We start from the raw sequence: 25,057 nt of genomic DNA, 5'->3' as shown, positions 1-25,057 counted from the left end.
AACTAATTATACATTAAGTTTGGCTTTTAAGTAATTAAACTAATTAAACAACTTAAAGGAGTAATTAGAAGCTTACTAATGGTCCTAGCAATCTTTTCTACACTTCAAGTCCACTTGTTACTTCTAAGAGCTCCAGAGCAAGTCCCACAAGTGAAGTGTTTGTAATTGTGGTATGAGAGTTCAACCCAATGGTCCTATTTATACTTGATCATTAGCTCTTGGATCAATCCCAACTGTTATGGAAGGCCCTAGGATCACCCCAGGTGTCCTAGTGGTTTATTTTTACCGTCCAACAATCCATGGTATTGAGATTTACATGCTTAAGTCGGTTTAACAACTTAACATACATCTGTCCAAAATTTCTGCCCAGCGACGATCTTACGGACCGTAAGCTGGAAGTCTTGCGGTCCGTATCCAGCTCTTACGGACCGTAAGTCGAAACGTATGCGGTCCGTAACCGAACTTAATTTGCAATGCCCAGTTACCAACTTACGGACCGTAAGCTTAGGGCCATACGGTCCGTAACCGTTGACCAGAGGACAAAAATTTTATAACTTTTATACACTTCACCATGCATTTCTACTGTCCGAATCTTGACCCATAATTCAGTATAATAGTCCATATAACCAGTTCTGAATGCCCAATAACAATGCCATGCAATTGTGTTTCCTTGTACTTAAAGAAGTCGTCTAAACATGAAGGTTTGTCGGCTTTTCACATGAATCTTCAAATTCTTGAATTGAATTATGAACTATTATTAGTAGTCGAGGTTTAACCTCCCTAATAGCCATTTATCAACGTGTCAATATAATTTGTAAAGCTTTCGGGAATTATCCGTAAATGTCATTCAGAGGTAAACTTAACATGTTGACATGTTTAATTCCCGTAGCCTCATTTTTCATATGTATACACGAAATGGCTTCTTGTATTCAATTAACCTTTCGATTAAGAACAAATCTCCCACGAAGTGTCAATCAGAGGCTCAAGTTTGGGCATGTTGACCTTTTAAGTCCTTCACGAGAATACACTCGTTTAAGGTTCGGGACACATGTCTATATATAACTGGACACGTTTTTACGTGGTGTTACATCCTCAACCCCTTAAAAGAAATCTCGACCCCGAGATTTACTGGAATAAGTGAGGGTATTTTTGTTTCATAGTGGACTCCACTTCCCACGTATACTCGGGACCTCTACGAGCGTCCCACTTAACCTTTACTATAGGTACATACTTTCTTCGGAGCTTTTTGACCCGTCGATCCTCGATCGATATAGGTTTCTCAATGAACCTTAAGCTTTTATCAACTTGCACATCCTTATGAGACATTGCCAAAGATTCATCAGCTAAACACTTTTTGAGGTTACAAACGTGGAATACATCATGAATTCCACTCAGCTCCTCTGGCAATCTTAGCCTATATGCTACACTTCCGACGCATTCGAGGATCTCGAATGGTCCGATGTATCTAGGGCTCAACTTGCCCTTTTTACCAAAACGCATCACACCTTTCCAGGGTGACACTTTTAATAAAACTTTATCGCCTACTTCAAACTTTAAGGGTTTTCGTCTCATATTAGCATAGCTTTTCTGCCTATCCCTGGCAGCTTTTAGGCGATCTCGAATTTGAATAATCTTTTCCGTTGTCTCAAGGACTATATCAGGTCCTGATATCTGAGCTTCTCCTACTTCGGCCCAACAGACAGGTGTTCTGCATCTCCTACAATACAGTGCCTCAAAAGGCGCAGCCTGAATGCTGGTATGATAACTATTGTTATAGGAGAACTCAATCAAAGGCAAGTGGTCATCCCAACTACCACCCAAATCAATAATACATGCACGAAGCATGTCTTCTAAGGTTTGAATAGTACGCTCACTTTGACCATCGGTCTGAGGATGGTAAGCAGTACTAAAATTCAGACGTGAGCCCAATGATTGTTGGAAACTTCTCCAAAAGTGAGAGGTGTATCTAGTATCTCTATCAGAGATAATTGCCACCGGTACTCCATGAAGAGCTACAATCTTATCGACATACAACTGGGCCAGCTTATCGGAGCTATGAGTTTCCTTGATGGGCAAGAAATGAGCTGACTTCGTCAGTCTATCAACAATAACTCATATAGTGTCATTTTCGTGCTTTGTTTTGGGTAACTTGGTTATAAAGTCCATGGTTACCATTTCCCATTTCTAAGTGGGAAGTTCCGGCTGTTGTAGAAGTCCTGATGGCTTCTGATGTTCGGCTTTAATCTGAGCACATGTCAGGCACTTAGCTACATGAGTGGCAATAGATTTCTTTAAACCTATCCACCAATAATTGGCCTTTAAATCTTGATACATCTTGTCACCTCCCGGGTGAACCGAATACTTAGAATTGTGGGCTTCCTGAAGGATTACATCCCGAAATCCTCCTTGAATAGGAACCCAAATTCTGCCATTCAGCCTAAGAATTCCATCTTTTCCAGGTGTCAACTGTTTAGCGGTTACACCTAACTTTTCATTTGGAAGATTATCTTCCAACATGGCATCTTTTTGTGCAGCTAAAAGTCTTTCATTCAAATTACTCTTCAACTCAATGCTCTTTGCATTAATCCTAATTGGCTTAACTCTTTCTTTTCGGCTTAAGGCATCTGCGACCACATTTGCCTTACCGGGATGGTAGCGAATCTCGCAATCATAATCATTTAATGTTTCCATCCAACGACGTTGCCTTATATTGAGCTCTTTTTGAATGAACAAATGTTGGAGACTTTTGTGATCTGAATAGATCACACATTTAGTTCCATACAAATAGTATCTCCATGATACGTGGTTGTAAACCGGTGCTTGTCATTGTTTAACTTAACGTTTTTACGTAAGTTTTAGTTTCGAATAGCCTACTTTTAATCAAGAATGTGTTTTGCAGGTTTGATGGAGTTTAAGGAGCTTTTCGGGAGCTTTACGGGTCACCGGGTCGCTAACCAGAGCATCGGAACGCAGTACGGATCACACGGGAGCGAAACAAGGAAAATCTGAAAATGAAGAATCGAGAACCCGTCGCCGACGGGCCCCAAGCCGTCGGCGACGCCATCAGGAAATGCCCGTAGGCACAGTTTGCCCGTATCCAGGTACTTAGGCCGTCGGAGAAATGAGACCAAACCAGGACCCGTCGCCGACGGGTTGAGGGCCGTCGGCGACGGCCTTTCAAATCCTGAAACGCGAAGTTTTGTTATTTGGGGTTTTAGCTCGATGGTGATTGGTCCAAACTCATTCAAGACGAGAGTTACACATTGTTGGGAGTTTGAAAAACATTCTTGGAGCCATTATTCACCTATCTTTCATCCCCACTTCATCTCTATTCCATCTACCATCCATCCTACATCCCGAATCAAGAACGAAAGCACTATCATCTTCTTGATTCCAAACCCTAGTTCCATTCTTCCATCAATTCACCACACCATTCATCCATCCACCATAATCACTCACCTAAAACCCTAATCCTCATCCATCAATCCATCTTCAAGCTTCACAATGATCCAATTCATGCTTCCAACATCCGGTGATCAAGTTTCTTCGATCATGCTTGGCTAATTTCTTGGAGGTTTTACCCCGGTGTAGGTTATTGTGAGTCTAGGGTTTGAACAATGATTTAGTTTGGTTTTGTGACAACTTGACTTGTATTTGAATTGATTGACAATTGTCTTGCATTTGAACTATATTTGTGAATTGTCGAGTGAGTTATGAAATTTGACTTTGCAAAATAAGTTTGTGCAATTATGCCTTGTCATTCAAAAGGTTTTACTTGTCCGAAGTAACGAAGTGCATTGTGGTCTGTGTATGCGTTGATAACAATTGGCACCTAAGCTTTGATGATAGAAATCCGTTAATAACATATTCAAGTGAATTCAATCTAAAACTTGTAAGAACCCTAGGATTGCAATAACCGAACCGGGTGTGAACCTTGTTTTCTCTATCTTGTCAAAACCTTTAATTACATTATTGCAATTGCTTGTTTTAGTAGTTATAATTCACATCTTCCAATCAAACAAAAAAAAACACAAAAACATATCTTAGCAAGCTTCATAAAAGTGACATTTTCTACATTTCATTCAAAGTCCATTCGCAAACCACATACTCTTCGTGGTTCGACCCCTCACTACCACTAGCTATTTGTTAAGGGTAATTAGGGTATATAAATATTATCTTTGACCGGAGCGCGACACTCCGATCAAATTTTGGCGCCGCTGCCGGGGAGTGCGTGCGCTTTGTGTTTGGATATTGTTTGAATTAGTGTGATTAACTGTTTAATTTGTTTTGCTTTCTTTTTGTATTGTCTTTTTCCTTGTTACGCGGGGTGTGTTACTTGTGCAGGTTACAGGTAGTGCATGCGTACACGAAATTCCGGGAGGACTTCACCTCTAGTCTACGAACCGGAAATTGAAAGACTCGCAAGAAGAAACCTAGCAAGCCGGTTAGAAGCAACTCTTGCTTCTAATCAAACCAACCAAACACCATCACTCACACCGACCATTGAAACCGATTCAATGGCAAACCACAATTCCAACCAAGAATTTAACCCAAACCAAAACCTCCACCCAAATCAATTCCAATCCCGAGGAACCTTTTTCCCCGCTCAAGAGCAACTGGGTGGTAACACCAACGCAAGACCACCCACTCCACCTTTCCGAAACCAAAACACCAACAACACCCAACGAACACCTCAACAACAACCTCTTCACCGACAAGCATCGTTACCTATTAACCTTGATGATCGGAATGTCAACTCCGATCGAAGAGGTAACCGTGATCGCGGCAATCCCGTAAATGAAGACCCGTTTTTCAACATCGACGATTTAAGGAATGCAATTCCCGATGACGAACCGTATAGTGTTCCCGGTTATCAATCGCCGGAACACGTAAGCATTCATACGGAAAATTCGGACGATGGGGGGTATTACGATGATCGAGCTAATGATGATGAAGATTGGGGCTACGTGAATAGGGGAAACGTATACAATGCTCGAAGGTACGGCGATGAGGAGTTTGGGTCTCAAAACGCCAATTATGTTGGGGAAGATGATTATGGGTACGGAGGTGGAAGAAACGATGGCTATGGGTGTTAGGCCCTAAAGTGTGAGACTGACGCATCAAATTAGCACAATGGGCTATGGTTACGAACTGGGCTTTACCGGGTTAGTTTATATTAGGTTTTGGACCTTTATAGGTCACTTGGGCCAAGCTTTAGGCCATGTGGGCCAAGCAGGCCCAAGGGGAGCCCATATAGGGACTTGGGCTTAAGTTAGTATATAAACAAGTTTACAACTTGTTTTAGGGTTTGAACCTTTGGGAACCTCCAAGTTACACAAGTTCTAGAGAAGCTAGAGGGGGAGGCGATTTAGGTTGTGAGCACTTGTACTAGACGGTTTTGCTTTTCAAGTAATAGAATCGTGTGCAAGTGTTGAAAGTGATTCGGTGTGTTCTTCGTGTTCGGTTCGTATTCTCATATTTTTTGATTTATTCTTGAATCACATCAAGTTTGGATTCCGCACAATCTTGGTGTTGTTTGATATCATTGAAAGATCCGGTTAAACGGGACTTACAAGTGGTATCAGAGCCATTAGAACCTGTTTCTAGGCTCGGTTTGATATCAAACATTCAAGATTTTGAATTTTTGTTCATCGTGTTCTTCGTGTTCTTGGTGGTGTTCATCGAATTTTTATAAAAAAAATCAATATAGTTTGCTGTGCCGATCTATTTTGAATCTGTTAAAATTATTGAACGAGTTTTGAATTTTTAAAAGTGAATATCTTGTGTTTTAAAAGGATTTAGTTTTCCAAAAATTTTGGACTTTCTGTTTTGTCATATTCCAAAAGATCCTTTCTGATTTCGACACAAAATTTCGAATCCCACTTCTGATTACGAGTCGCAACCTCCACGGTTTCGAGTTACATTTGTTTCGAGTCATCTGAGTCGCAACAAAAGTTTGGATATCACATTCAAGGTCTCGACTCCTCACCTCACCAATCTTGACTCAACTTCATCATTCTCGAGTCTCACTGCTCTCGAGTATTCATCCTCGGTCTCGACTCCATCGTTCCGACTCGCAACCTCCATCACCTCCAGTGGTCTCGAGTTATCTCTTTCACGGTTCCGAGTCGCAACCAAGATCACGAGTCATCAACATCCACTGTCTCGAGTCCTTCATCAGCCGGTCTCGACTCTCATCATTTGCTCACAAGGTCTCGAGTCGTCATCAACAACGGTTCCGAGTCACGGTTTCAACAAACACTGTTCCGAGTCGCAACCACCAACATTATTTCATCACTGTCTCGAGTCGCAACATACATAGTCATCATCATCATCTGCCTGTCAGCACTGTCGTCACACTCTGTCATCATCGAGCACCGCCACCATCCTCATCGTTAATCATCGTCAAACGTCTTTCTCACCTCCGGTCAGTCATCGATATCGCCCCATCGTGTTCCTCCGATCACCGTTCACTACCACACTTCACGTCATCATCTTCGTCTCTGTTCAAACTCCGACCACCGTTTTCTCCGATCTTCTTCTCCGATCTGCACTACGTCTCCAGCCATTCTCCTTTCATCATCCGTTGCTATCACATCGAGCGGCAGAAAATTAGGGTTTCGGTTCGGTAATTTTTAAACGAAGAAGACGTTTTTTAATATAATAATAATAATTATAATAAGCAATCATTTAGTAATCATTAATTTCTATAATAATAATATCAATAATAATAATAATAATAATAATTATAATATTTCTTAGTTTATTCTATATATTTAAAAAAAAAAAAAAAGGTTGTTTGTTTGGTTGTGATAACGGTTTTGACAGATTGTTGAGGTACGGTTCAGAAATCGGGTTCATTCGCGTGCAAAGGGTTTCAGTTAGCGAGTGCACGGGTTCTCGCTTTGAGATTGTGTTGAGGGAATAGTTAAAAGATCATATTTTTTGGGATCATATCTTAAAAATGTCTTCTAAAAGAGAGATGCTTGAGCAGAAATTCGAAGGATTCAGTTACTCATACGGTGAATCTATAGATGCAGTGATTGGCCGGTTTGTTGAACTGCTTTCTGAAATGGAGAAGGCAGAAATGGTGGTGTCTACTCGCATAAGCAACAGAAAGCTTCTGGAGGCTATAAAAGGGATTCCAGATCAGGCGAACTGTAGTTGGTTTATGAATGTTAATCAGATAATAGTGACAACCGACGGCAACTGTTACAAAATGAAGTCAGATGAGCTGATCTCCCTCATCAAATCCTATGGCAATGCTGACTCATCACAAAATTCAGCATTTATGTTTAACAAACCCATGGCTCAAGAAGTTACTCGTGATCGTGAAGAGATACTTTCTGTATTTTGCACTCCTGAGTGTAGAAAAAGAAATGAGGCATATCGATTACACAACGCTGAGTTGATTCAAGATTACAAAGATATTAAAAATAAAAACTTTACTTTGGCCAAAAATGAAAAACTTTACAAAGAAAAAATTGAGGCCCAAAGAAAAGATATCGTTCAGTTAAAAGAAGATCTCAGCGCCAAGAATTGTAATTTTTTAGATGCTCTAGCAACAATTAGTGACTTGACCAAAGAACTAGAAGACTTAAAGGTCAAATATCAGGTAAATGAAATTAATATTAAAAAATTTGACACTTCTAGTAATTTGGTCAAGAACATTTGTGACATACAACTAGAGTACAAAGAAAAGAAAGGGGCTGGTTTGGGATACACTAAAACTCCTCCTCCATACAATCATAATTATACTTATATGCCTTTCACGGAAGAGGAGTTAATTAATGAGGGCAAGATGACTTACGGTCCAAAAACCGATAAGTCATCAATCAACAGCAAATTTATTGATAATAAACGACCAGCTCCTTCAATGAATTTTGTCTCAAAAGGCACCGTTGATCCTAACAGTTCGGTTGCATGTGCAGATGAAATAGAAGACTCAAAGTGTGAAGATAGTCTTGGGGATGAACAAGCATCAGAGTCTGATTCATTTGAAAATTCAATAAATGAACCTAATCCAGACTCTATTTTGGCGTGTAGTATTTTTAACTCGGTTTTTAGCTCTGTGTTTAATTTTAGACCTAATGGTTTGGGCGAAAATGTTGATGCTTGTGTAACAGCGACTGAATCGGAAGATGAAACGAATGAGCCAGCTGAACCATCTGATTCCAAATGTGATTCATCTGAAGCAACTGATTCTGAGAAATTGGAATCAGTTAATTCTAGTGAATTCAGCTCAAGGATGTCATGTGCAGAACCGACTCGTGCTGAAAATTCGTCAAAGGTTTCAGCTGAAGTTTCTGCTACAGTTTCTGGTATTTCATCCAACAAACCAGAACTCTCCGATTCTGTCAAAGTTGAGGACATAAAGGATGAAGAGAAGACTAATGTGAACAAGGCTCCAAGTGCACAAGCTGAACAATCTGAACCTTCGGTTAGTGATGAAAAGGTTCAGATCAAGCAACAAGAGCCGAAGCGAGCAGGTAAAGGACGCGGAAAGAAGAAGCCTAAACATCAAAGACAAGCAGGCTCTCCATAGTCCTCAACGGGCAGCAATAGTCCTCAAAAGGCCCATGATATGAGAAATGCTTTTGTTAAGCCAGTCAGTAATGGCAAATGTGAAAAATATGCATTTGACTGTGCTAACAAAGCTTTTGGAAAGACTGGTGAGATTTCTGAACAAGACTTGCAGTCTCATCAAAACAAGAAGAATAAAAAGAAATCTCCACCACAGAAGGCCCCGGCAAACGACAAGTATAGGCATCCAAATTCATCTTCGTCTGCTGGAAATGTGCAACAAAAACAAGCACAGAAAGGACCGGTTCATCCTTCAGGGCCTGCAAGAGCTACACGAGCTGATCAGAATGCCTTCTACGTAAAGAGACAAACATGCTTCAATTGCGGCATTGCTGGTCACATTGCAAGAAATTGCACACATCGTCCCTACGTACCATATTATATGCAAAATCGGAGGGTTACACCAAAGGATAACTACCATTCTAAGCCGATGAAGGTATCTTCACCTAAGGCAATGAAGAATGTGAATCCCAAGGTTAAACCTTCTGATGGGGATTGGAACGCTGCCAAAAACAAACGCAAAGCTTTTCAAGAACAAAAACATCTTTCTAAAACTGAAACAGCTAAAGTTGCACAACCGAAGGCAACAAATACGTTTGTTAAACCGAAACAGATTTGGAAACCCAAATCCAAAGCAGCAATGTCTCCAATCCTTGAAATTAAAGGGGACTTGTGTTTGAAAGAAGTGTCTTATTTTGATGCTTCAGGTAAACCCAGGACCACGATGGCCTGGGTACCAATGTCTTACTAATCTCCTTAATTTTCAGGAACAACCAAGGAGGAGCTGTTGACAATCTCTGGAATGTTGATAGCGGTTGTTCCAGAGATAAAAACGGGTAACATTTCACTGTTGCAGAAAGTTCAAATTTTTTTTACAGGTGATATGTTTCCTTTGGAGGAGATTAGAGAATGATGAAACGATCAGCAAAAGGTATCGTTTAAATTCAGTACTTTGATTTGAATTTGATTAGTCTTCAATCTGATGACAGAACGGTTAAACAAAAATATTTTCTCTTTTTCTTAGTTTATAACCTTGTATATGAAGTGTCCTTTCTCTTGTAAATGGTAAATTTGCGCAAAAATACAAGATTTATGCACAAATTTAGGGGGAGAGAGAGACATATATAGTGTTTAGGGGGAGAAAATGAGAAAAATACAAAAACATTAGAAAAATGAAAAAGCCAAAAAGAAAGATTGCATGATATGGAAGTGAAATAAATGTTCGTGTTAAAGGGTTTGACTAACACATGTAAGGTGTCATAGCTGAAAAGACTAGGATTTACTGCGATATGTCGATAGGCTTGACGCTCAAAATGATAAAAGATACTAAGTGATATAAACATAACGAACTATGTACCATGTGGGTAACATACCAACGGCGTATGATTTTATGGTCTTAAATCTTGCGTTGATAGATAGCCAACATCTGAGGTTTCGGGTCTTTATATTGTTGAATCATCCGGGGATCTCTTGGCTGTTCTTCTGCTTAGAACTAAAATTGTACATGACCCCAGGAAAGAAAGTCACTTGGAATTAGCTCATTTCTATTTGAATGTCTGTATGTTGTCCCGATACACACAATTTTGATCTGATTCTGAAATCTTCTCTGAAAAAGTCGTGTACCTCCTCTGCTGCATCCAGATATATGCTGACCTGGAGGTGCTAGGCAACGACAGCTTCTGCTGCATCCAGATACATGCTGACCTAGCTGTACGTTGTCGCGCTATAGATCTAATACACCCGAAAGAGGCCCTCAAGTGCCCAAAAGAAACCCCAAGAAACCTATATCAAATTGAGAAAAACTCATTTGATCTGTATATTATACCATCTCTGCTTAAGATCTATTCTGTTCTCTTCTCAACCTATTCCCAGTTAAGATTTCAGAAATCTGGATTGGACTTGTGAAATATGTGGTAGGGAAGATACTTGCATGATAGAGTGTGCTGTTTATATTTCTAGGATTTGATTAGTATTTATTTGGGTGTTCATTGTTAAGAAATCAAAACATGATAAAACAGATTATATGCAGACCTAGACACAGTCAGGATATCTTAAAGGATGACATCAGTATACTCACCTGCTACGATGAATCGTTGTGCTTACCTTGATCGCGGGGGTATGCCTTGGAATGGGACACACGGGTATAATAGTATAATATTACCTTAAGCATATCACGAAGTTAAAGAATTGAAAGTTGAGCGTTAAAGTTTAAGTGGACAAACATATTGGCAATCGCATAGACCAGTTTGATTAGGCTCGTACTGAAAAGTGTTCCTTAGTCTGCCTGAGAACGAATTTTGATCCCATTTGTAATTGTAATTGTATATTATGGTAGTTGTTTATATTTTGAGTTTTTATTTGTTTTAGTTCTTAAAAATTAAAAATTAAAAAAAAATAGAAAAAATTCAAAAAATCCAAAAATAGTGTGTTTATTTGTTTCTCTTAAAAATTAAAAATGTAACCGTTCTTGAAGATTTGACTGATCATCAAAAGTTGAAAGAATTTAAATTGTGAAATTTCATGTACCTAGTGTTCATGTGGTACTCTCCCTGTTGCATAAGAAATGTTTGCTTATGAGTTTGTGAGCATGTGCAGAACTTGATTTCAATCAAGAACAGGGGTTGATGAAGACTGAGATGCTGTTAGTTGCTGAAGAAGCCCAAAGCATCACAACAACAAGATGTACCTGAGTCAGAAGAACCGGATACGAGACGCCATCTGACAGTGAAAGTATATTTGAAGAAGTACCGTGAACCTGCTTGAAAGACAAAGACTGAAGAAGAAAAGAGCTGCTGAGAATCCTCCTCTCACATTCTTTTTGACAAGATTTTCAAGCAAATACTGATCGTGATCCTGATATGAAGCTAACCACAAAATCTGAAGAAAGAGACCCAGTGCTGAGAGTTCAGAAGTCAAGAATTTCCACAACATCTGCAGCATAGTGTCAACCATAGATTTTATTGAAGACGTTGCTGAATTCAAGTTATGAAGACAATTTGATGGCATCAGTCTAGGGGGAGACTGTTAGGCCCTAAAGTGTGAGACTGACGCATCAAATTAGCACAATGGGCTATGGTTACGAACTGGGCTTTACCGGGTTAGTTTATATTAGGTTTTGGACCTTTATAGGTCACTTGGGCCAAGCTTTAGGCCATGTGGGCCAAGCAGGCCCAAGGGGAGCCCATGTAGGGACTTGGGCTTAAGTTAGTATATAAACAAGTTTACAACTTGTTTTAGGGTTTAAACCTTTGGGAACCTCCAAGTTACACAAGTTCTAGAGAAGCTAGAGGAGGAGGCGATTTAGGTTGTGAGCACTTGTACTAGACGGTTTTGCTTTTCAAGTAATAGAATCGTGTGCAAGTGTTGAAAGTGATTCGGTATGTTCTTCGTGTTCGGTTCGTATTCTCATATTTTTTGATTTATTCTTGAATCACATCAAGTTTGGATTCCGCACAATCTTGGTGTTGTTTGATATCATTGAAAGATCCGGTTAAACGGGACTTACAATGGGAACAACCGTCAACCACAAAACAATAACCAACGGAACCGGAATGAAGGGTTTTACAACAACAATAATAACAACAACAATGTAAACCCTAACCGGATTCCTCGTTTTGTGGGAGGTGGTAACCCGAGGGATAATCTAAGAGAGGATCGAAGGGGTGGAAGACGGGATAATCGAAGACCGGTCGATCAAGAAGTTAATGGGCCACAACGTCGTCAACAACCTCCACGGGGAGTAAATGACCGTTTCCGACCGATAGTGACCGAGAACAATTCTCTGATAGTATGCGAAAGGAGGATGTTTGATTGTAAGCCGCATTACATCAACATTCTTCCTCATTTCAACGGGAGGTCCAATGATGAGCCGTACACTCATTTAACGGAGTTCTCGTCTATTTGTGATACTATTGGAGGGCACAATTTCGCACTAGAGGAAGTGAAGCTTCGGCTATTTCAATTTTCATTGAAAGATAAAGCAAAACAGTGGTTCCTCACACTTCCGGCCAATAGTATTCGAACTTGGGAACAAATGCAACAAGCGTTTTTGGATGAATACTATTCCATGGCCAAGACTGACGATGCTAGAGATGAAATTCGGTCATTTCGTCAACTTTCGAGTGAGCCTTTACATGAAGCATTCACCCGGTTCAAAGAACTCATGAGGAGATGCCCACATCATCAAATAGAAAAATGGGAATTGGTGAAATGCTTCGTACGGGGGTTGGATGATGCAACTTGGAATCGGCTTGAGACGACAAGCAATGGTACACTCTTGAGCAATCATGAGGATGACGATTGGGAATTTTTGGAGAGGATGAGCAAACGATCCAAAGAAAAAGAATCGGCCGATAGAGCCAAAAGGCATCCGGTTTCCCGGTCACTTCCCGATCTCGATTCCAAGGATCGGATTTCCACCTTAGAATGGGAAATAGCTCAATTGAAAAAGAAGAAAGAGGTGAATGCGGTTCAATTTGCGGTTTGTGAAGAATGTGGGGATATTGGGCATGCGACGGAACAATGTCCAACGGGGGCGAATGACTACACCGAAGAAGTTAATCAAGTGTATGGGGACCGAAAGCAATATGATATGAACTCCAACACTTACCATCCGGGCTTGAGAAATCACCCTAATTTCCGGTATGGTAATGCTTCAAACCAAATGAACCCGAATTTTCAATCGGGTAACCAAGGAGGTCAAGGTGGGTCTTCGTACAATAATCATCAAGGTGGTAACCAAGGGGGTTACCAAAGGAATTACAATCATGGGGGTAACCAAGGGTATCAAAACCGTGAAGGTAATTATCAACGAGGTTACAACCAAGGCGGAAATGGGAGTAGTGCTTCAAACTCTCAAGGTGATGACTCGATAAATTCAAAATTTGATGCTATTATGAATGCTATCAATCATTCAAATCAAGAGATGAAGAAAGAGTTTGAGGTACGAGATAAATCCCATAAGGCGTTGGAGAAGCAAGTGGGGCAACTTGCTCAAGAGATGGCTCAAATTCGCGGAAGTGGAGGAGGACTTCCAAGCGACACCACGGTGAACCCTAAGCATCAAGGGTCGAGCTCGAAAAACACACGTGAGGTACCTATAAATAGAATTTCTTTACGTAGTGGTCGAGTGATAGATAACGGTGTTGAGCCACCACCACCCAAGTTTGTTGAAGGGGTGGTGGAAGATGCGAGTGATGATGAAGAGAATAACGGTCAAACGGGTCAAAATAAAAATGATTTAAAATTTAATAAAGATACACCCGTTGCGACCGTTCCCATCCCAAAGGCTAAGGACAAGGGTGTGGAGGGTAATACCGCCCCTTTTCCCGAAGCTCTTTTGGGACCATCTAAGAAAGTGGTAAACAAAAGAGGCCCACATCAAGAAGAGATGTGGGAAATTTTTAAACAAGTTAAAATTAACTTACCACTCTTAGATGCTATCAAACAAATTCCTTCATATGCTAAATACTTGAAAGATTTATGTACCCAAAAGAGAACTCACAAGTTTCCTAAGAAACTTGATTTAACCGAAAATGTGAGTTCAATTCTTTCGGGTGCACTTCCACCAAAACTTCAAGATCCGGGGGCGCCCATTATTTCAATACAAGTTGGTGAATTTAAAATGACAAGGGCACTTTTGGATCTTGGGGCGAGTGTGAGTATCTTGCCGGGTAGTTTATATTACCAATATGATTTTGGTCCACTTCAAGTGTCAAACACCACCGTGGTGTTAGCCGACTTGACCCCTAAACTACCCCGTGGGATAGTCACGGATGTAATAGTCAAGGTCGAGGACTTTTACTATCCGGTGGACTTTCTTGTGTTAGATTATGTTTCTTTGGACCGAACCAAGCAACCAACGGTGATCCTAGGTCGACCATTTTTGGCAACATCGAATGCCCAAATAAATTGCAAATCGGGCACGGTCGACATGACTTTTGGTAACCGTCGGTTGCGGTTAAATGTCTTTTCAGGATTAACGGATCCTCTAGTTGGCGATGAATGTTACATGGCGGACATCGTTGACGAGTGTATACCTCTATGTGACACTAGTGTCGAAGGGGAAAACACAATAGAGGAGTGTTTCATGTTTGACAGGTTGCAAGGAGAAACAAATCGTAGCATGGATGAAGAGATGAAAGAGTTGGAGGTTATGGCGGCAAAAGAAGGAAGACCCACTTGGACACATCAAGTGGAAAGTCTTCCAGAAAGCATAGACACGAAGTTGAAGCCGTCATTGGAAGAACCTCCGGCATTAGAGTTGAAGGTGCTACCCAAGCATCTTAAATATGCTTATGTGGGTGAAGGTAGCACGCTCCCGGTCATTATTGCATCCAATTTAACCGGGGAGCAAGAAGAGAAGTTGATGAAGATATTGGTCACCCATAGAGCCGCTATCGGGTGGACCATTGCGGATTTGAACGGAATTAGTCCCTCGGTGGTGATGCACAAGATCATCAGGGAAGACGGTATGAATCCTTCTCGCGACACACAACGGAGACTAAATCCGAGTATGCGAGAAGTGGTGAAGAAGGAAGTATTGAAGTGGCTAGATGCGGGTATTATATACCCTATCTCAGATAGCCAATGGGTGAGCCCGACACAAACAGTTCCAAAAAAGGCGGGTATTCAGGTCGTCACAAATGACGCAGGTGAAGAGGTCGCCACTCGGCCGGTAACCGGGTGGCGTATTTGTATTGATTATAGGAAGTTGAATGCTGCAACTTCCAAAGACCATTTCCCTTTGCCATTTATTGACCAAATAGTTGAGAAATTGGCCGGACAAAAATTTTATTGTTTTCTGGATGGTTATTCCGGATACAATCAAATTGCTATACATCCGGAAGACCAAGCAAAGACCACTTTTACTTGCCCATATGGTACTTTCGCATTTAGGCGAATGCCATTTGGACTTTGTAATGCCCCCGCCACCTTTCAAAGGTGTATGATGAGTATCTTTTCAGATATGGTGGGGGAGTCTTTGGAAATCTTCATGGATGATTTCTCAATATTTGGGTCATCATTTGATACATGCCTTGACCAACTCGAAAAAGTTTTGAAAAGATGTGTTGAGAAAAATCTTGTTTTGAGTTGGGAAAAGAGCCATTTCATGGTTCAAGAAGGGATTGTGTTGGGGCATGTAGTGTCGAGTCGTGGGATAGAGGTTGACCGTGCAAAAGTGCAAGTTATTTCTACTTTACCTTATCCCACGAATGTTAAGGGTATTAGATCGTTTTTGGGTCACGCGGGGTTTTATAGAAGATTTATAAAAGGGTTTAGTGATATAACCAAACCCCTATGTAAATTATTGCTAAAAGATCAACCGTTTGAATTTAACCAAGATTGTCAAAATGCCTTTAATGTGTTGAAACAAAAGTTGGTTGAGGCCCCAATCTTGCAATCACCGAATTGGTCGTTACCATTCGAAATTATGTGTGATGCAAGTGATTATGCGGTGGGGGCCGTGTTGGGTCAAAGGGTAGACAAGAATCCGGTTGCCATTTACTACGCAAGTAAGACTCTCTCGGATGCACAATTGAATTACACAACTACCGAGAAAGAGCTACTTGCGGTGGTATATGCGTTGGATAAGTTTCGTGCTTACATATGGGGTACTAAGGTCATTGTTTATTCTGACCATTCTGCAGTTAGGTATCTCATGGACAAGAAGGATGCGAAGCCGAGGCTAATCCGATGGGTTCTCTTGCTACAAGAGTTTGACCTAGAGATTCGAGATAAGAAAGGGAGCGAGAATGTGGTCGCGGACCATTTGTCTCGGTTGAGTGTGGAGGATTCTTCCCGTGAAGAAATCAATGAGACTTTTCCAGATGAGCAAATTTTAAAAGTTGGAATATTACCATGGTATGCTAATATTGTCAACTATTTGGTTACAGGTGACTTGCCGGCTCATTGGGATAGAAGGAAGAGGTTGCACTTCCTATCTCAAATCAAGTATTACACGTTGGAAGAACCCGACTTATTCAAGTTTTGTCCGGATCAAGTCGTTCGAAGTTGCATACCCGACGAGGAGATTCCTAGCGTTTTGATGCACATGCATTCATTTGCTTGTGGGGGCCATTTCAGTGGTCACAAAACCGGGCACAAAGTGCTCAATAGTGGCCTTTATTGGCCGACTATTTTTAAGGATGCTTTTAATTTCGCTAAAAATTGTGTTGAGTGTCAAAAGTTAGGGAGTATATCAAAAAGGGATGAAATGCCCATGCAACCGATCCTTATTGTAGATATTTTTGATGTATGGGGGATCGATTTCATGGGCCCATTCCCTAATTCGCATGGCAATTTATACATTTTGGTGGCGGTTGATTATGTATCCAAATGGGTCGAAGCGATTGCCACCAAAACGAATGACCACACCGTTGTTTGCAATTTTGTTCAAACGAATATAATTTCTAGATTTGGGGTTCCCCGGGTGATCATTAGTGATGGGGGATCTCATTTCAAGAACTTTAATTTTGGCAAACTCTTGAAACGGTATGGTGTTGACCATCGAATTGCTACTCCCTACCACCCACAAACAAGCGGTCAAGTTGAGGTCTCCAATAGGCAAATAAAAGAAATTTTGCAAAAGACCGTTCGACCCGACCGAAAGGATTGGTCAACAAAGTTGAATGATGCCTTATGGGCTTATAGAACGGCTCATAAAACACCTATTGGAACCACTCCCTATCGCTTAGTTTATGGGCGAAATTGCCATTTACCGGTTGAGCTTGTGCATCGTGCTTGGTGGGCTATAAAAGAGGTCAACATGAAATATGACGATGCAGGAAAGGAGCGAAAGTTAAAGCTTTGTGAATTGGAGGAGCTTAGGGAAGAAGCGTACGAGTGTGCCTCAAAGTACAAGGATGACATAAGAGGGCACATGACGCGAAGTTGAAGCCAAAGGAGTTTGAAGTGGGTCAAAAGGTTTGGCTCTACAATTCGAGGCTTAAATACTTCCCCGGAAAGCTCAAGAGCAAGTGGATGGGCCCGTATGTGATTACACGGGTCGGAAAGCTTGGAGATGTTACAATCAAGGACCCGAAGGACGGGTCGAAGCAAACGGTTAACGGGCACCGCCTTAAACCATTCCTTGATGGTAACGAAGAGAAAAAGGACGCAAATGTGAAGTTGGTATGTTTCTTGGTAAGCGTGCCAACATATGAGGTGAAGTAAAAGGACCGGTAACACTTTTTGTAAAGTTATGTATACTTGTTTAATTGTTTGCGTGCTTCCCGGATTATCGTTTCAATTCCTACTAATCCTTCTTGATTGTGTGAAGTCTAGACACTACGAACGGGTTATGAAGATACAAGGTATGTTTTTAGACTTGTTTATGTGTATTGAGGACAATACACGAATTTTTGGGGGGTGGTAGGGCCATTAACGATTTCCGTTTTGAAAAATTTTAACTTATAAAAAAATCACAAAAACATTTTTAATAATTTTTAGGAATTTTTAATGTACATAGTCCTTTTATTAAACAATCATAATTTTCCTCCTATTTTCCACAAAAAAAAAAAGACCCAATACCCGTCGGCGACGGGGTGGTGGCCGTCGACGACGGAGTCTCTAATGACCCGTCGGGTGAGTTTTAACCGTAGACAGACGATTAGCCCGTCGGCCAAAGAAGAGAATTCCACTACCCGTCGGCGACGGGGTCTTGGCCGTCGGCGACGGGTCCCCCATTTCCTTCCGACGCAGATTCGCTCCCAGCATGTACAAAACGATTTAAAACCCATCCTCACCTAACCAAACATCATCTAAACACATTATTACCCACAAATTCGGTCCCCAATCACCTCACCTCACTTTTCACCACAAAAAAACCTCTGCTTCTCTCTCCTAACATCACCTATTCCCTTCATCTTCTTCATCTCACCTCAAGAACCCTAAACCTTCAAGCTACCATAACTCTCTCAATTCTCCACCAAATCCACTGATTTTTGGATCCATCTTGGGTAATTTTTCAAGACGAACAAAACCCCCAACACGGTTTTCATCAATTCTTGCTATTGTGTGAGATTTCTGAGCGTGTTCTTTAGGGTTTTTGGAAAGGGTGTTCATCAAATTGCTTGTTTGCCATCTTTCCTTAGTTCTTCTTGTCTAACAACATCAAAGGTATGGATTCTTCTTAAATTTATGCTTGATTTTTATATATTAGTGTTTTTCTTCCGAAATTTTAAACTTTTTGGTTTAAGAGTAGGTTGTTTAGACAATGTATGTTGTGCTAGCATGATTTTGAGCAAGATTAGTTGTTTTGAATGGAATTTGAGTATGTCATAACCATAGTGAAGTGATTACACTGTTATGAACATGATTGAACATGAAGATGATGTTGACTTTTGTTGAAATTATAAGAGATTGTAAGATTAACAAAAGATTAATAAGTTTATGATAAAGTGAGCGACTTTGGAAGTTTAAAGAGGCGATTTTGCATATACTTGTTAATTAAATTGTCAACATCATACCTCATGTTCAAAGTTTGGGAGTTAATGAAGGTTGAATCTATATTGATGTTTTGCTTGTTTGTGATTGTAGTCATGGCGGGAAGCAAGAGACAAAAGACTACCGGTCAAGCTTCATCATCCGGGATTGGGTCTTCTTCCGGTTTAATACCGAAGAAGTGGGAGCAACTGAGCTCTGTTGAGGAAAATGATGCAAGATTATACCGACAAGATTGGGAATGGGCAAAGTTCAGGGATAGCCAAAGTGCTAGAATTTGGGATGACGAGAAGAACAAACAGTTGTCGAGCTATCAAGATAGAAAGTTAGAAGCTAAGTTGTGGAAGTGGAAGATGGTGAATGGGGTGAACACGTCGGTTCCAACAAGAGTGATATGTGAACGGACCGTGAATGTAGAAGAATTCCGGAACATCGGGATTGTACAAATGTTTGAGAGGTTAGGATGGGAGAGTGTTTTGGATTGGTGTGAAGACAATACTTCCAGGATTTACTTGTCGGAAGTATGTGAATGGTTGTCCACCTTGAGGCTTGTCAACAAGAATGAATCCCCTTCACAGTGGAAGTTAGTGGGGAAGACAACTCGAGGAATCATGACGATGTCTTTTGAAACTATGAATCGTATTGCTCGTTTTGACTCTTTGGGAGCACAAGCATATGACTACCCCACCATCGAGCAGTTTTTGGATAATCATTTGAACATCAATGACGGTGAGCAGTTGATAGAGGTTATCTTGCCGACCCACCCAGGGGGTGACATGAAACGGAAGCATATGTCACTTGAGGGAAAGATTTTGCAGGGGATCTCGGTTGAGAACATATTGGCAAGGTTTGGTGATCGCGGGGGAGTGAGAGTAAGTGATTGCAGGGTAGTGCATGCTTTACTGTATGGGACCCCAACACTGTCGTGGAGGCACATAGTAATGATGAACACATGGGCTACCCGGGAGTCGTCCCAGAGGCGGTTTATTCCGTATGCACGCCTCATTAGCGCCATGATTGTGCAACAAAATTGCTTACCCTTGGAAGCACTATGGGTCTCTAAGCCAGTGGAGGAATTTAACGTGGCTTACATGAAGAAAAATTGGAAGATAGAGGTCAAGTTCTCGGGAAATAAGTATGTTGTGACCGATGAGTTGGGGAACAAGTATGAGGTCCATACTTCTGGGGCACCACCCGTGCAGGAAGAAGACGTGGAAATGGGTGAAGAAGAGGAGGAAGCTGAACCCTCCGGTGCACAAAGGCCGAGGCAACGATATATGCGGCCACATAGGGAGATTAACGCAGAGGTGGCAGGTTTTGTGACCAGGAGGCGGGTGCCCTCCTATAAAAATTTTGATCGGGGGTAACAGGAGATATATGACAATGTCTCCGCATGTATCGGTGAAGGACGGGAATACAATCAAAGGAGAGAAGCTTGGCAGGGGTCTCACGGATCTGCAATGCAAGAATATTGGGCGGCTCAAGAAGCCCAATGTGAAAGAATGAACAAGTTTATAGAAGAACAAGAACTGTTCCAAGCCATGCAAAGATCTCACATGGAACAGTTAGCAAAGATGCAAGAGGATGAGGCAGCCCGAAGGCGGGCATGGGAAGAAGCGGAATCGGCGCGTCGACAACAAGAAGAAGAATTGAACCGCCGCCGTTGGAGTGCCATGTACGTCTCTCAACAGATGGCGCTTAATAACGCCAAAGTGTTGCATGATCAGGAGCGACACCATAGAGACTACCAAGCCGGCCTCCCCTACGCCGAGCACTCGGGGTGGACAAATTACTCCGATCTTCCCTATCCTCAAGGCCCATCCGACCCGACTTCGCATTGGCCCGAAGCGGTAGGGTCTAGCTTCGTTCCAATCCCGTACCAACCACCGCCCCAAGGGGAGCAAAGCCCCTTAGATAACTATAGGGAGATGTTCGAGGCCCTCACTGGTTATCCATACCAACCCAACCCGCCCATGGATCCAAACGAGCGATATCAGCGGTAGAGGTATGGTATGTTTTATGTTGTTGTTGTTGTATATTATATTCCGTTATTTCTTTTTGTTTTTATTTAATTTATGTCTAGTTAAATGAACTTTGTGGGTGTGTTCCCTATATAACCCTCACGAGACCGACTCGTCCTCCCGAGCTATCGGGAGGTTTAAAGGGCTTGCGTGCATATGCTAAATGCCGTCGTGATTCCTACGAAAGTGAGTTAGGTTTATTGTTGTTGTAAAATATTTTCCACATAAAGTCAAAAGTAAAATAATGTATGGCTTGGTAACAATTTCATAAAAGTGGTAGAACTAGGTAACTAACAAATTTTGATGGTTGTGAGAAGCATGCTTCTACACAAGGGTTAAGATTTGTAGGTACATTATGTTCGTGAGACGACCGCTTTATTGAAAAGATGAAGAGCACACGAGGAACTATCGAAAAAAAAAACCAGGTGCATACGTTTCTTTTTATCTTTGATTTTTAGTTAGCAAATAAGTGGATTGTAAATTGTATTTTATTTCCCGGGGTGTAATTTTGGGGAGGTTAGCCGTGTCACATCCCTTGTGCGTTTTTAAAAACTCTAGTTCTTACACATTGAGGACAATATGTACCTCAAGTGTGGGGATGGGGGAGTAATAAAAATTTTCGATTTTGACCCATTCATTTAAACACTACACATTGAGGACAATGTTTACCTCAAGTGTGGGGATGGGGGAAAATTTCAAAAAAATTTTCAAAATGTCTTGTTTTCAAAGCAATCTCAAAAGCACAAGTAACCAAGTCAACGAGGGATGTCACAACCCATTTGGTCTTTTGTCATGATCAAGTTCAAATTAATAAGCATAACGGGTATTTAGTGGGTGGTTATTTGGGAATAATTCGCCTAAGGAGCTAGTAATGTATGCATATCACATATCATACCCTTATACGTGAGGTTTGAGCCACTTATATATCATAGATTTACATTCACATGTTTCTTTGTTTGAGTGGACCATTAGTCGCGTATTGTAGAACTTGCAACTTTTGATACGTTTGAGACTATAGACCAAATACAAGCACGAGAATGATTAAGGCATTAGGTAAACCTTTTTCTCTTTAAACCATTTTTCTATCCTTACCCGAACAAATTCCTTAGTAGCCCATTTTGAGCCTAAACCTTTCGTTTGACCACCCTATAGTCCATAAACCTTAAACCTTTTCTTTTTAAACCCGTGTGATGAAAATTCGATTATAGGAGCTTAAGTTTGTATAGTTGTTATGATTCGTTAAAAAAAATAAAAAAAAAACTTTGAGAAAAACACAAAAAGAAGTGTTAGTAGTTATTGAATAAAAGGCTTAAGTTGTTGCCTTGTAGTGATGATTATAGTACTTTTGTTTAGGATAGTCTTTTGTAATAAAAATCGAATTTTTTATCACCATAGCCACTTTAAAATGTCCTATTCCCTACCCTTCGCCTAGCCCCGTTACAACCCTTTAAAGACCTTTTGACTTGTGCTTAGTATTTGTGTTCGATAGTGGAGAATGATTGAGTTGCAAGCTTATGCGGGTACGTGTTCTAATCGGTTTTGAGCGATTAATTGTTGAAATGCTAATACATTAAACATATTAGCAAAATTTTAAGCCGAGTGGAGAGCACATTGTGAGGGATATGCATGATTTATTAGTTTTACGGGCGGGTTAATCTTGGATAACCATCATTATAAGTGATTATTCACTTAACCGGTAAATATGTGAAATGTGTAAAGAGTTTGAACTTTTGCATGACGATAGACCTTAACTTCTGTCTCGGGAATGGGATGTGCATTTGTTGTTCGACCCACGTGAAAGTAAAAAGCAGATTTGCTTGAGGGCAAGCAAAAGACAAGTGTGGGGATGTGATACGTGGTTGTAAACCGGTGCTTGTCATTGTTTAACTTAACGTTTTTACGTAAGTTTTAGTTTCGAATAGCCTGCTTTTAATCAAGAATGTGTTTTGCAGGTTTGATGGAGTTTAAGGAGCTTTTCGGGAGCTTTACGGGTCACCGGCTCGCTAACCGGAGCATCGGAACGCAGTACGGATCACACGGGAGCGAAACAAGGAAAATCTGAAAATGAAGAATCGAGAACCCGTCGCCGACGGGCCCCAAGCCGTCGGCGACGCCATCAGGAAATGCCCGTAGGCACAGTTTGCCCGTATCCAGGTACTTAGGCCGTCGGAGAAATGAGACCAAACCAGGACCCGTCGCCGACGGGTTGAGGGCCGTCGGCGACGGCCTTTCAAATCCTGAAACGCGAAGTTTTGTTATTTGGGGTTTTAGCTCGATGGTGATTGGTCCAAACTCATTCAAGACGGGAGTTACACATTGTTGGGAGTTTGAAAAACATTCTTGGAGCCATTATTCACCTATCTTTCATCCCCACTTCATCTCTATTCCATCTACCATCCATCCTACATCCCGAATCAAGAACGAAAGTACTATCATCTTCTTGATTCCAAACCCTAGTTCCATCCTTCCATCAATTCACCACACCATTCATCCATCCACCATAATCGCTCACCTAAAACCCTAATCCTCATCCATCAATCCATCTTCAAGCTTCACAATGATCCAATTCATGCTTCCAACATCCGGTGATCAAGTTTCTTCGATCATGCTTGGCTAATTTCTTGGAGGTTTTACCCCGGTGTAGGTTATTGTGAGTCTAGGGTTTGAACAATGATTTAGTTTGGTTTTGTGACAACTTGACTTGTATTTGAATTGATTGACAATTGTCTTGCATTTGAATTATATTTGTGAATTGTCGAGTGAGTTATGAAATTTGACTTTGCAAAATAAGTTTGTGCAATTATGCCTTGTCATTCAAAAGGTTTTACTTGTCCGAAGTAACGAAGTGCATTGTGGTCCGTGTATGCGTTGATAACAATTGGCACCTAAGCTTTGATGATAGAAATCCGTTAATAACATATTCAAGTGAATTCAATCTAAAACTTGTAAGAACCCTAGGATTGCAATAACCGAACCGGGTGAAAACCTTGTTTTCTCTATCTTGTCAAAACTTTTAATTACATTATTGCAATTGCTTGTTTTTAGTAGTTATAATTCACATCTTCCAATCAAACAAAAAAAAAACACAAAAACATATCTTAGCAAGCTTCATAAAAGTGACATTTTCTACATTTCATTCAAAGTCCATTCGCAAACCACATACTCTTCGTGGTTCGACCCCTCACTACCACTAGCTATTTGTTAAGGGTAATTAGGGTATATAAATATTATCTTTGACCGGAGCGCGACACTCCGATCACTCCACAGTTTTAGTGCGAATACCACAGCACCCAATTCCAAATCGTGAGTGGTGTAGTTCTTTTCATGCACCTTAAGCTGTCGTGATGCATAGGCAATTACATTGCCTCTCTGCATAAGTACACACCCCATGCCAGTGGGTGAAGCATCACAATAAACAACAAAGTCTTCAACTCCTTCTGGTAGTGACAGAACCGGAGCGTGGCTCTATCTTTGCTTTAAGGTCTCGAAGGATTCCTGCTGCTTGGGACCCCAGATAAATTTCACATTCTTGCGGGTCAAGGAAGTCAATGGTGCTGCTATTCTTGAGAAGTTCTCAATGAATCTTCTGTAATATCCAGCTAAACCCAGAAAGCTGCGAATTTCTGTAGGGGTCTTAGGCGCTTCCCAATTAATTACAGCCTCTACTTTGGCAGGATCCACTTGAATACCGTGTTCGCTAACCACATGTCCAAGGAACTGAACTTTGCGAAGCCAAAACTCACACTTAGAGAATTTGGCATATAACTTCTCCTGTCGAAGTAGTTCTAAAATACATCGAAGGTGCTTTTCATGCTCCACTTGGCTACGCGAGTAGATAAGTATGTCATCTATAAAAACAATGACAAACTTATCTAAATATGGTTTGCAGACTCTATTCATGAGGTCCATGAATGCTGCAGGCGCATTAGTGAGCCCAAAAGGCATCACTAAGAACTCGAAGTGTCCATATCTTGTTCTGAATGCCGTCTTCGGAACGTCTTCGGTTCGAA

The 25,057-nt window shown here is 41.0% G+C and overlaps 1 pseudogene; it reads left to right on the top strand.

Moving 5' to 3' along the window:
* Positions 1-8,584: 8,584 nt before the first annotated feature.
* Positions 8,585-20,532, top strand: LOC110914305 (annotated as a pseudogene).
* The last annotated feature ends 4,525 nt before the right edge of the window (positions 20,533-25,057 follow it).

This window comes from Helianthus annuus, chromosome 15, assembly GCF_002127325.2.
Source record: "Helianthus annuus cultivar XRQ/B chromosome 15, HanXRQr2.0-SUNRISE, whole genome shotgun sequence".
NCBI lineage: Eukaryota > Viridiplantae > Streptophyta > Magnoliopsida > Asterales > Asteraceae > Helianthus > Helianthus annuus.
The sequence above is the reverse complement of the archived record's forward strand: the minus strand, read 5'-3'. Positions and strand labels throughout refer to the sequence as shown.